This window comes from Aplidium turbinatum, chromosome 10 (assembly GCF_918807975.1).
Source record: "Aplidium turbinatum chromosome 10, kaAplTurb1.1, whole genome shotgun sequence".
In the NCBI taxonomy this organism is placed as follows: Eukaryota; Metazoa; Chordata; class Ascidiacea; order Aplousobranchia; family Polyclinidae; genus Aplidium; species Aplidium turbinatum.
In genome coordinates, this window is record NC_137481.1 from 19,121,632 (window position 1) to 19,134,360 (window position 12,729).

Here is a 12,729-nt window from a genome sequence, read left to right on the forward strand (position 1 = left end):
AAAATTGGGTAAAAATGCGAATTTTTGGATTGCCTTCAATCTATACTTTTAAAGTAAAGGATGACTTTAAATTATTATTTATGGAAGATATGGACTCACTGCAGATAGTTATAGCTGCAGGAGACTGCATTTTTATTATTTATTGCGGCAGTATTAAAAATTGAATTTTTTCCGAAAATGTCAAAAACAGTAAACTTTGGAGTGTCAAGTGTTGGCTGTCATTGTCAGTGACATAAAATCCTGCTTTGATTCAGATGATGCATGGAGTTTTCGGGAGTTCAATTGGGAAAGAATCATTCCCTCTCTTCTTCTAAATCTAGAAACGGTTTTGCTTGCTTCTGTAACAATCTTAATAGCCCTTTCAATTGACTGGGTGTGATTCGCAATTTTACTAAACAGTAATGGAACCTTTCTAATTTTTTCCAACTGAAATGATCCAAGCTCCGTTGTTAAAACTGGTTCCGTTGGATTTTCCCAGTTTATCATTTCGGTATAATCCTCCGCTTTAAAGTTGAGTGTTGGTACATTGAACTGTCTCACACTGTCATCTCCAAATCTATTTTGACCGCGTATCTTTCTTATAGTATCGACCGCTTTTCCTCGTATTACTGGGTCATTGTCAGCGATCATTGCCAGAAGGAGGTTCTCGCTTTTGGAACTGTATGCATTTCTTTGCATATAAGGTTTTACAATGTTTTGAATTTTTTTTTGGAAGCAGTTTAACTCTTTGCAGTGATTAAAATATATGGCACGGAGCATCTTTGTAGAGTGGCTGACATTTGATCCTAAACCACAATGGAGCATAATTTGTTACAATGAAGTTAACTAAGTGTAGAAGATTCTCACTAGATTTTTCATTCACATTGTGTTGACTTATATACAAACGACAAACCCTGGATGCAAGTGTAAGCCAGCGAACATGATTTAGTGGCCCAGTGGTGAAATTTGTCCCGTTGTAATGGTGTGTGTGATCTCGTATAAATATTTTTGGTCGCATGAAAAATCTTTAACAACATCGCCAGGTAATTCTGGAAGTGGAAGCCCAGCAGCATCAGTTATTGGGGTGAAGTTATTTATTGATAGACAAATCTTCAACATTTTCACAAAGACGACCAATAGGTCCTTTGAATGATTCATTTCCAGTGGTTGGCCCGTCCAGTTCAATAAACAAGTGTCGAAATGGCAGTTCGTTTGTGTGTAACTCACAAATCAACCATACTAGTCTGTGACCTAATTCTTTTTCAACAAGAGCAATTACTCCACCGAATCTTCCTGTGTTCACATTAGTTGAATCACAACCAATAAAATGCATACATCGTGTCATATTCTTATTTTTGATCACATCATATATGCAATTAGCTACATCTTGACTGCGTCCACTGTCTGGAGTCACATGTGTTAGAAACTCTCCACCAGGCTGTTTTACGATTCTATAATGTTCTCTTCTTACGAGATGGTGTCCACCAGTTTCATGCCTTTTCTCCATTGTTAGATCTTTTCTTCCATCAAAAAATAAGCCCTGGTGTAAAACATATTGCAATGGACTTACAGCTGATTGAACATTTTCGTTTCTTATTGCTTCTTTATCTCTTCTAATTTTGTTGTGATTTTGTGTGTCATCTTTCGTGACCACGCCCAAATCAACAAGGAGCGCAGTACAGATGGCTGCTGTGGCGCGATTCGAAATGCCAAATCTCTCCGATTCGATCACAGTAGTCCTTAAAATGTTTTGATGCCAGTCCGTTACAAATCTCTTTTTTTCTTCACTCTGTGATGTTGTTGGAAAATCTGCTTCATATTCTGATTCTGAATTCACAACTATGAGTCAGAAAAACTATCAATAGCCTCGTTATTATATGCCTGCGTTGATTGACGTGATCCTTTCACAGCTTTAGAATAATTTTTTTTTGTAGATGTGATGTTTCAGCACGGTGAATATTCTGTATCTGATAGCTGCTAGGTCTATCAAAATTTCTTAGTCTTTGATCCATAACAAAATAAAGGTCTACTAATGGGAGTTTAGCATCCGTTGCACATTTGCATCTTGTGTGAGCCTTGTATTTGCAACCATCGCTACCATAATCACTACAAAGCCAAATCGGACAATTACATTTGATGATACCTACAATTCTATCTAATCGTTCCATAAACAATTTCTTCTTCTTTGCGGTTAGACTTTTTCTCTTCAAACTGCTATAATCTTTACTGTGACGTACCAATTTATTCCGAATGGATTTATCATCCTTGAGAGGTATGTTGGAACCAGCCTTGATAAACATATTCTTAATGGGTTGAATGATATTTTCAATTTCCTTTATCTCATTAAAATTCCCGACACATCTCTCTTTCAAAAGATTTAAGTAATTAAAAACATCTCTTAGTGTAGGCAGTTCAGCCAGTGGAAGTGGCTTAGATGGTCGGACAATATGACAAACTTTATATCTTGGAGTTCTCGGCATTTCCGTTTATACAGTTTTGTAGGTATTATTTCATGTGGAATTACTTAATAATTAGATATTAATAAATCTGAAAAATACAAAATTAAGATTTGTGAATAGTGATGTTCTACGATCATTAAAGCAGTAGATAATACTACTGCAATAAATAATAAAATGTAATCTCTGCAGCTACAACTATCTTCAGTAATTCTATAACTGTCTTATAAAATAAGTATAAGACCACAGCAAACGCATTTCGCTTGAAAAATATAGATTGAACATAATTCAAAATTTTGCGTTTTTTGCAATTTTCGGAAAAAATTCAATGTTTAATACTACTACAATAAACAATAAAATGCAATCTCTGCAGCTCTAACTTACTTCAGCAAGTCCATTACTGTCTAAAAAATATGTATAAGGCCACAGCAAATAAATTTCACTTGAAAAATATAGATTGAACATAATCTAAAATTTTGCATTTTTACCCAATTTTGCAATTTTTGGCAAAAATTAAACGCGATTTCCTCATCCCAAGCCATTGTTCAAATGAACTGAAATTTTGTATACAACAATTTTAGGTGTCTATCTATCAAAATCCGTATGAGGCAGGTGGATATCAAAAAAAAGTGATTTCGTGACCCGCCCTAAATTAAACATTCTTCATTTTGTACAACGATAAAAGTTGCGTCGATTCAAACCGAAACATCTTTTTAATGCATCAGAGTTTTGATCAATTATTCAGCTACCACTGTATTGGTTCTGCACCAAATTTTCAAGCAGCAGAGTTGTCTTTACAAAACAACGTGATTTTATCCGGTGTGTGTTCACTTACGTCTGGTCCGAAATAAGCCTACTTTGATTGATTGATTTCGTTGTAGGTAAATATAGTACAATAAATACAGCAATAAAAAAGGAATTCCCAGCAACGGGAATCTGCGAAGAGACCATGGGTCTTCGAGTCAAGCAGATACCCTAGATTCTAATAGAAGATCTAGAATTGCGATAACAGTTAATTACGTAATCTGAACGATCACTACGAATAAGCTACTTTGGTGCTTATATTTTGCAAATCTCGTGATATGTACATTATCTTGACGTGTGAAAGGTCTCAAACAGTGTGAGAATAAAATTGTGTACATGTACATTGTACAACTTGTGTCATGTTGTTAATAGTTGCGGCCAAGATAGTGTGAACCGTTCACAAGGCACACGAGACACCCTGTATAGAATATTCTCTTGTAGCCCATGCCGTACGATAGCCCTTATACTGTATAGCAGAGGTTCCCAACCTGGGGTTCGCGGACCCCTTGGGGGTCCATGAGAAAGCATTTAGGGGTCCGTGATTATCTTGATGAATTTTCGAAAACAAACAAAAAGCAATCTTTTTACTTCCATTTCTCTCTTTAAATGAAATGTGTCAAGCTCAAGCCCGCGAGAATAAACTGTACCGGTATGCATTAAAATAAATCTATGCTGCTGCCTACAGTGTGTACATTGACCTTAAACTACATCTACCACAATGCATGTCGATCAGTCAAATCAGGATTGGCTCGTCTATTACGTAATAGAAAGCAGAGAGAAAAATTTTGCGCATGCTTGGAAACCTTGAAAATCTCATTTCAACGTTATTTTAATTTAGAACACCTGCCGAACGAAGTTGAAACATGGATTCGAAATCCTTTTCTTTTTGCCTTGAACAACATTAGCGATGACGTTCTCAGTAAAGATGACCTACTTGATTTGAGATCAAAAGAGTTATTACGCATTGAATTTCATTCAAAAACTGTGGAAGAATTTTGGTGCTCACAACTGCAAACCTACCCATTCTTGGCAAAGCAAGCGATTATTGTTTTGTTACCATTCATAACCACTTACCTTTGCGAGGCAGGATTCACAGCTCTTGTTACAATAAAATCTAAACATCGAAATCGCCTGGACGTTGAAGATGACATGCGTGTTGCATTGTCAAAAACTCAACCACAGTTAAGTCGTTTAGTTCAGGAAAGGCAACAACAGCCCTCTCTTGAAAAAGTTTCGGCATGATAGCCTACTTTGGGTCACCTTAATATTCAAATAGCCTACTGCGGACATTTCTTGAACAATTCATTCATTTTCTTATTTGAGCAACTGTTTAACCTGATATTTGCAGCAGGAGTCATAGCGGCAATGCAATATGACACAGCACAGTTGTTGAGTAGCATAATTATTACAATAGTATGTTAATTGAGTTTCAGGCAAAATTTAGGTAGGGGTCCGCAGAATTAATAATTTGTCTAAAGGGGTCCGTGACAACAAAAAGGTTGGGAACCACTAAAGTATAGTTTCTGCAGTAATCGTGCTGTAAGATTTTCAAAAGTGTTAAACTCAACTTTTTATCGCTTGCTTTTGCCTTACTATAAATAATACAGTAGTTAGTTTTTCATTAGAAACTTTCATGACAAAAGGACTTTATAATGGTTCTGGGATCTGCGAAGAGTATCCTATAATAATTTCAGGGTCTTTATACATGAAAACACAGCCTGTTTCATTAAATGACTGTCTCTCATTACGCCGATACCGTGATGTCAGTCATTTGCGTGATGGACTGAAACGTTTAAGTTTATGATAAGCCAGCCAGAAATCCAGTTTTTATATTGATTTGGAAACCCCACATTGCGATTGGTCGAAAGCGAACAAGAGAATAAAATTTGCCAGCTTACAATACTTCAATGAGACTCAGTTTGCAACTGTACGTACCAGCTGTCTTGTTACGGAAGCCCAATTTCAAACCTGTTCTCATTTTCAGAGGGGCTAATTGGTCAAACTATCGCAAGTCTGGATGCTTCACTATAATAATTAAGTTTCGTATTTAATTATTACCGTAAACATTGCGACAAGCTGTTTATAATACAGGGGAAAATTACATCCACCGACGCTTCCTGCGTCGACCGTAGTGGAGGAATTAGGCAAAATTAGCTGTAAACCATCATCATTAATAAACGAACTGTTTATATGTTCTAGAATCGCCACTGTCCTTAACATAAAACTACAAGTATGATTCAATTGGCAAAGTTTTAGTGAAGAAAAATTACCACCTCTGACCTAATGTGAAAACCAGACATGTTCGGCCCGGATGATGCTCAGCATTTGGCAATGACATCTGTTATAATTAGAGATAAAGTCGCTTAGGGCAGCGAGCACTAACTTTCAAAGTTAGATAGCTGATACTGTACAACGATACATCAGTCTTTCATGCGGTCCACATCAGAGCGATGGAAATTTTTCGCTCTCTGATAAATTGCGACTTAAATTTTTTTACTAACGATTTTGCAGACTGTTAGTGTAAAGCAGCAGCTGTGCGAACTTGTTAATAAAGCAAAAATAAATCAACTTATTTAACGTCGGCTGCATAGCCGAGGAACGGCAATCGAAAGGTTTCCGGTTCGACACCACTCAAGAGCATGCGGCTTTGTCTGTGGCAGGACACTTGAAGGCATGCCTGAAGGTGGACACGAAGATTGGCTTCCTTGCCTTCCCGTCCACTTAATCTAAATCTTCAACAACCGGTGTAAGCCTGGATACGACAAACAAAAACAAAAAATCAACTTTCAAGGTAATAATGCGTTTTTGTATTTTTTCTACTCTTGATTGAAAGCAGGGTTACCGCATGTCAATGCTTCTCGCGTATAAACCAAACAATAGTTTCCTGCTAAATCTAGCAGGCGAATAATGTCATCAGCTGAAGAAAATATGATCACAGAATAACTCGGAAAAACAACACAATCGTGGCAACGATAAACAAAAAACTACCAGCCAATGAAATACAATGCCGGCTGTGATAATATTGCAGACAGCAAATCAATCGTTTTTTTTACATTTATTCAACATCTGCAAACGTTGAATCAATGCAAAAAAACGGTTGATTTGCTGTCTGGGTGTGGCAATGTAGAACTGATGTTTGGCAACAGTAAATCAACAAATAAATCTTCAGTGTATTTTCTCTGTGAGCCAAGGACAATAGCGTATTGTGTGCTACATGCTCTTTTGTGTAAGATTGACATTTGTTTAATAATACAGTAGTTCTCAACCTTTTTTGGCTTACGGCACCCTGCAAACAACCAAAAGATTTGGCGGCACCCACATTCCAACCAAAAAGTTTCAAATAAAAATACTTTTGAAAAGAGTTTTCGCAAAAACTAACTAGGTTACATCTCCGTAGCCTATCATATCATGAACAATTTAATGAAGTTAATTTCAAACAAAGTCAGTGCGAAATTTGCGCTTTTTTAGCGCAAATTCTTTCGATGTCTGGGCGCATATTTGATACTCTAATAACTTGCGGCACCCTTGCGAAACGTAAATGGCACGCTAAGGTGCCGCGGCATCCCGTTGAGAACCACTGCTTTAATAGGTTAAATTTGATGCTGATGTTTTGTGTGGTCAGCATCATGTTCGTAGCATTCAGACATGATAGAATGCAAACAGTGATTTATGTAGGTAGTCTGTAGCAGCGGTAATTTTTTACCCTAAAAACCTTGAAATATCAGACAAAATTCTGAGCCTATTGCTGTAACGTATCGGCACGCAACAGTTATCTTGATAAACGGCGAAGTATTGACCACAACGAAAAAATCTCAAAAACAAACAAAAAAAATATTAAGGTTGTAAAGTAGAAAAACCCAAAAAAGCAAGCAACTGGCAAATCTCAAAAACAAAATGTAAACTATAAAAAAAACAAGCCCAAATTTACAGGAAAACTGCAAGGTTGGCGGAACTGTTGTACACTTTATTCATTGTGCATTTGCATTAACTGTGTAAAATATTGAACACAAGCGGTCGCTTTGATGGAGTAAAATTTGCGGTTTCGAGCCAACAATTTAGCGATAGCGGTCTAGAAACTGGGGTAGCGTTATTGAAACAGAATGCAATGTACAGTATCACTATAAAAAATATTTAGGGCGACCCTGAAGTAGCCGTGATGGCGCACTGGTCTTGTTATGAGGGTGGTCGGTAACTGGAGTTCCACGATCCCAAACAAATCAGTCGTTTTTTGCATTGATTCAACGTCTACAGACGTTCAATCATTGTAAAAAAACGACTAATTTGTTGTCTGGGATACAATACTTAACAAACACAACGAACAATGCTTAATGCTGAGATGGCACAAATTTTTGTTGTGGCCCATCTGGAACCACAAAACGTGACACTAGGTAATGTTTTTCAAATAAATATATTTGAAGTGAAACTCTCATAAAAACTCATTTCCCACTTTCTGAAAATTATTCATTTAGAGAATTTCACTCAACATACTTCTTTCAAGAAATAACATACCATGCAATCGTTTAAACATGCCGGCAACTTCACTGATATGGCCTTTGGACTAAAGAGTTTGCCCCTTTCTGAACTGGAGTCTAAGTGTTGCTAAAGTTAAAGGCGCTACCGTTTTGCAATTAAGCAAAAAAAGCGCAAACCAAACAGGATTTCCCAACAACGAAATATCACGTTAATGGAAACTTGTTTGCTTCAAAATAACTAAGTGCGGTAACAATAACAAAGAAAATCGATGAATCAGAATCTACACTGCATGCAGAATACCTCAACGATATAATTTTGCAAATACAATATACTGTATAGTGTATACATATATATAACAATTAACAAGGCTATACAATCTGGAACGAAAGATATATTTATCTAAGGAAAACATCACTAAGTGAATAAAAGTTTGAACAGGCCTGCGAGGCTGATGCTTCAACGTTACATGGAAAAACGGGTCTGCTACTATTCGGTGAGTCCGATTCGGTGAGTCTGATTCGATGAGTTCCTAACCTCTAACCCCTAACCCTAACTCCTAACCCCTAACCCTAAAACGGCAATGATAATTAGGCCACGGTACCCGATAATTAAAAAAAAAAATTGAAAAAATCCCCCGTTAAGGGATCGGACTCACCGAATCGGACTCACCGAAACGGGCCATTCCGTGGAAAAACACATGAAATGTTTTTGACTGTCTTACAGTTCAAGCCAATATTCATTTAAGCATCAAACGAAAATGTTTTGCACACTTGAAGATAAAATAAACAAAACAATGAAATTGAAGTGCTTTACGTTTTAGTTCTACTTTTGAGTTGCTTCCTATAATAATAAATCCTTATACTCAACAAAAACTTGCTTCTATAAAAGCAAGGTTGTAGTTGATCACCATTACGTTGTGAAGCTGGAATATTTTACAAAAGCACAGTTAAGAAATTCTGAAAACTAACACTTTCTCGTTTACACCTGAACTCTGGAGTACGAATACATGAAACAATTGTGTAGTAACAATAAGTTCATACAAAATCGACATATTTGATCAAAGTAACAAGATTTCACTCCACACAATAGTAACTAGTAACAAAAGTATATATTATATATAATAGGAGGTTGCATGCGTACATCATTGTGCATATAGTGAGATATCTTTCTCAAGACTCAGTGTGGCTGCTGCAGTGCATCACTACATTGTTCGGATTGCGCATTATAAGAAACAGGCTCAGAGCTAGAGCTTTTCTTACTCGATTTTTGAAGTTTTAAGTCTTGTTGCTGTACAGCCTCTGGCACAGTGACACCATCTAATGACACAATATCAGCAAGTCGATGAAGTGATTCCACCAATTTTAACTTTCTACTGAACTTTTTGCTTATAAAAGGTCGAAAGAAACCGGTAAAAAGGCGTATGTACCAAGAAGGATGGACAATAACAACTTGTTGTAAATTTTTACGTAAACGTCGATGAATCATGTTATAACACTTCTTAAGCCACTTAAAAGCAGGAAAATTTTTACGACTGCATCCGCCATTGAAGAAAATTATCATATAACCTTCAGCCACTAGTACATCCAATGTACTTACAACATAGAGAAAAAGGTTGTCCATGATATAACGGTAATCGGATTGTCGTGTGTCCGGTAAGTAACATGCAGAAAAAACGACAATAGCATTAAGGCCTTCACCATAATAGCCACCATGAGACAGAACTTGTCGATATGGAGTAATAGCACTTAAATCTAACTTGAAGTTTTTGTCTTCAATCACAACAGTTTTCCATACAGAACTGCTGTGAACCATTACAGGTATTTCATTTGTATGTAGTTGGAGAACTGGAGTGTCGTTATCCCACTCCAGATCAACACCAGAATTACACAGAGATAAAGATGGCTCCAAAGATGATTCAACACCGTCAGAGGTCAACAATTCTTCAGACGTCATGATTTCATCCAGTTCAGATTTACAAAAATCTGATTCATTGTCAGAAAAATGAGTGTTTTCAACCTTGGTAGCTCGCTTTCCATGAAACTGCCTTCTCTCATCAAAAATCACATCATCGCTTGTAGTTTGAATTTTTTGAAAACTCTGCCCTGGTTTTCCAGATAAAGCCACTAAATCATCTTCTTCCCATTGTCCTTCAAATGTAACATCAGCACTAATAGGTGACACGCATTCAGGTAAAGATTTTCGATCATCATCATTTATGTGAAAATCTTCAAGCTTTGAAATTTGATCCATACTTGCACCATGTCTCACATTTCTATTGATTTAATGTTTGCATGTTGAACCAAACAAATGGACTTAAAGACATGTGCAAAAAAGTCTCAGTTATAGTCCATTTACACTCAGTTTTGTGATTTAATTCTACTGGATGTCATCAACTACAAAATGGAATGCAGCTATAAATAAGTAACATTTGCAAAAAAAATATCACATAATCAGTATTGGTATCTAAAGTTTCTAATAAATAGAGATATATCAATGAAATACATTTTTATTAAGCTACAATTTTTAAATATGAGTTAAAGCGTTTATGTAAGCTGAGTAGTCTGAGTTTCAAATATACATATAGTTGAATTTCTTTAAAATGACACCGTATTCTATCAGTGCAGACAAATAAACAACATCTGTAGCGCACCCAGCATGGGGCTAAGGGGGCTCAAGCCCCCCCGAACCCGCCACCAAAAATGAAGTTTTTGTATGTTTCCTATTTATACCTTTTGCTTACAGGTTAGATAGGAATAAGACACAACAATACAACAGGGCTGAGCATTACAACAATATATTATACATATTTACAAATAGTTTTAACAGTTTTTTTTTAATAGTTTTAACAGAACGTTTTCGGCTTAACTTAAGCCCTCATCAGGAGTATGAAAATATTTATAAAAATGCAATAAATTTCAACTTTTTGAAGATAAAATTACAATAGGAAAAGGCAACTAAGTTACACAAATACCCAGCCAGCAAAACTGGTCCTTTTTACATTGATTCAACATCTGCAGTCGTTGAATCAATGTGAAAAGGATCAGTTTTGCCGGCTGGGTAGCCAGGGGCGCCGGAAGCGGGGGGGCGGATGCCCCCACTGCCCTCAATTTTTCTGTGGATGGGGGGCAGGGGGGAAATGGTGCCCTTTTAAGATCATGTAAGCTACTGCACATTTTGAAATATGATACAATTTCAGCTATTTGCTTTTAGCCTAATTATAATCTTTCATTTCTGCCTCAAAATAATATTCACGACACAAAATTCTGTATCACAGTAGGCTAGCCTACATCATCATAACATAGCATGATGCTCTTCCGTGCCATTGTTCTTTGTATTCCGGACACTTGTATCATTACTCGATGATGAGCTGATGGATGAGCATTATCGCTATATCTTATCTTAAAACTTAAAAAAAAAAGCCTTTCAGCAACAAAAGTGCCCTTTTTTCATAATCTTGCCCCCCCCCCCTCTAGTCAAAAACCGTTCCGGCGCCCCTGTGGGTAGCTACAAAAAAGTCGCACCACAGGGAACGTGATACATTAAGTAAATGTTGGGGAGAATGAATACGCCTTCGGCCAATAATTGTTTGTTTAAATTTGAGTTGTAGCGTTTGATTAACAGCGCTTCCTGAATTTTGGTGTCAAATTGGGATTTGCCTTTGCATAAAATTTTAAATGAGTCAGCAGAGAATTTTCGATCTGTGCAAAAAGAACACTCCATGATATGGTCTTTGATGGCACTTTTCTTTAACTCTCTAAAGTTCAGATGCTCCAGTACTCTCGTGGTCAAATGTCTGGTGGACATAAGCTACTGATGTACCGTACGTCAATGCCGAATCACACGGACAAGTAAAACTGTATAAGACATTTGAGCAGAGAGACAAAGGCGTCTGGGAGTTTAGTTGAAAATATGAACTACTTTGAATGTCTTGTAAGTAGGAAAAACGTCCACATCAAATTTACTGTTTACAAAATTAGTGTTTTGTTTCAAACTGTTTTCGTGCTACTGGTTGTTTTCGCACTTATTTGTGTTGGCAAACGGAAAGCTAATTCTGTTTTGTTATAGCCTAAATGACAAAAAAGTCGAGATCTATAGAAGATTGCAAGAGTGGACGACGGACGTAGGGATGAGGATGCTGATGGCACCATAGTAGCATGGGGTTCACCACGCCAACTTCTAATCTGATTGAGAGAACGAATCCAGATGTATCGGCAACTGGTGGGTTGTGGGCCGTGAGTGCCTTTAAATATTAATCAAAGAGATGGGCATTGGCTTATTGTCACTGTCACTATTGTCGCAAATCACTCGGCCGACATTTCTGAATTAGCCCCCCCCTAAATTTTTTTCTGGGTGCGCTACTGAACAACATCATATAATATGGTAGACTAATGGTTTTTCTAAGGCAGATGCAATATTTACCATAGATTGTGAATATGCCCTCTGCGGCTATATTTCCCTGTTTACTCAAGCAAGACGATGACCTCAATTATGCACACAGGCGGGTTGGTACATAGTGCCAAGTGCAAAATGTAAAGTCATGCATGCTTTAATAAATGTATGAATGTGGCAGCATTAAGAAAATGGCAAAACTAACCATAAAATAATACATGTAATGAAATTATTTTTTTAAACTAAGTATTGTTAATTTTGCAGCCATCCAACTTACTCGTTGCAGGAAAAAAAAGTATCGTACATAAAGTCAGTCATTTTCATAAACTTGGCTAGCAAATACCATGAAAAGAAATTGAACTCAGTGACCCGGATCAAACAGTTGTGCAGAAAAGATCATGCACAAGTTTGTTCGGCAAACGTGGCTAACCCCTTTTGGCAAACGAAAATTTACGAAGAGATATTCTCCAACTCCAGCAAAATTTTAAGTATTCTAACAACTAAACTTGATTATTCATACTGTTACAGCTGGAAGCAGCAAAAAAGAACTATCAGCGATAAAGTTCCAATAAACAACACTCCTGCACGTTTTCAAACTGACGCCATTTGGAATCTAAGACCGATGCAG

At 36.9% G+C, this 12,729-nt stretch overlaps 1 pseudogene; it reads right to left on the bottom strand.

The window, feature by feature from the left end:
• Nucleotides 1–8,848: 8,848 nt before the first annotated feature.
• On the bottom strand, nt 8,849–10,002 carry LOC145778835 (protein prune homolog 2 pseudogene; annotated as a pseudogene).
• Between the last annotated feature and the right edge of the window lie 2,727 nt (nt 10,003–12,729).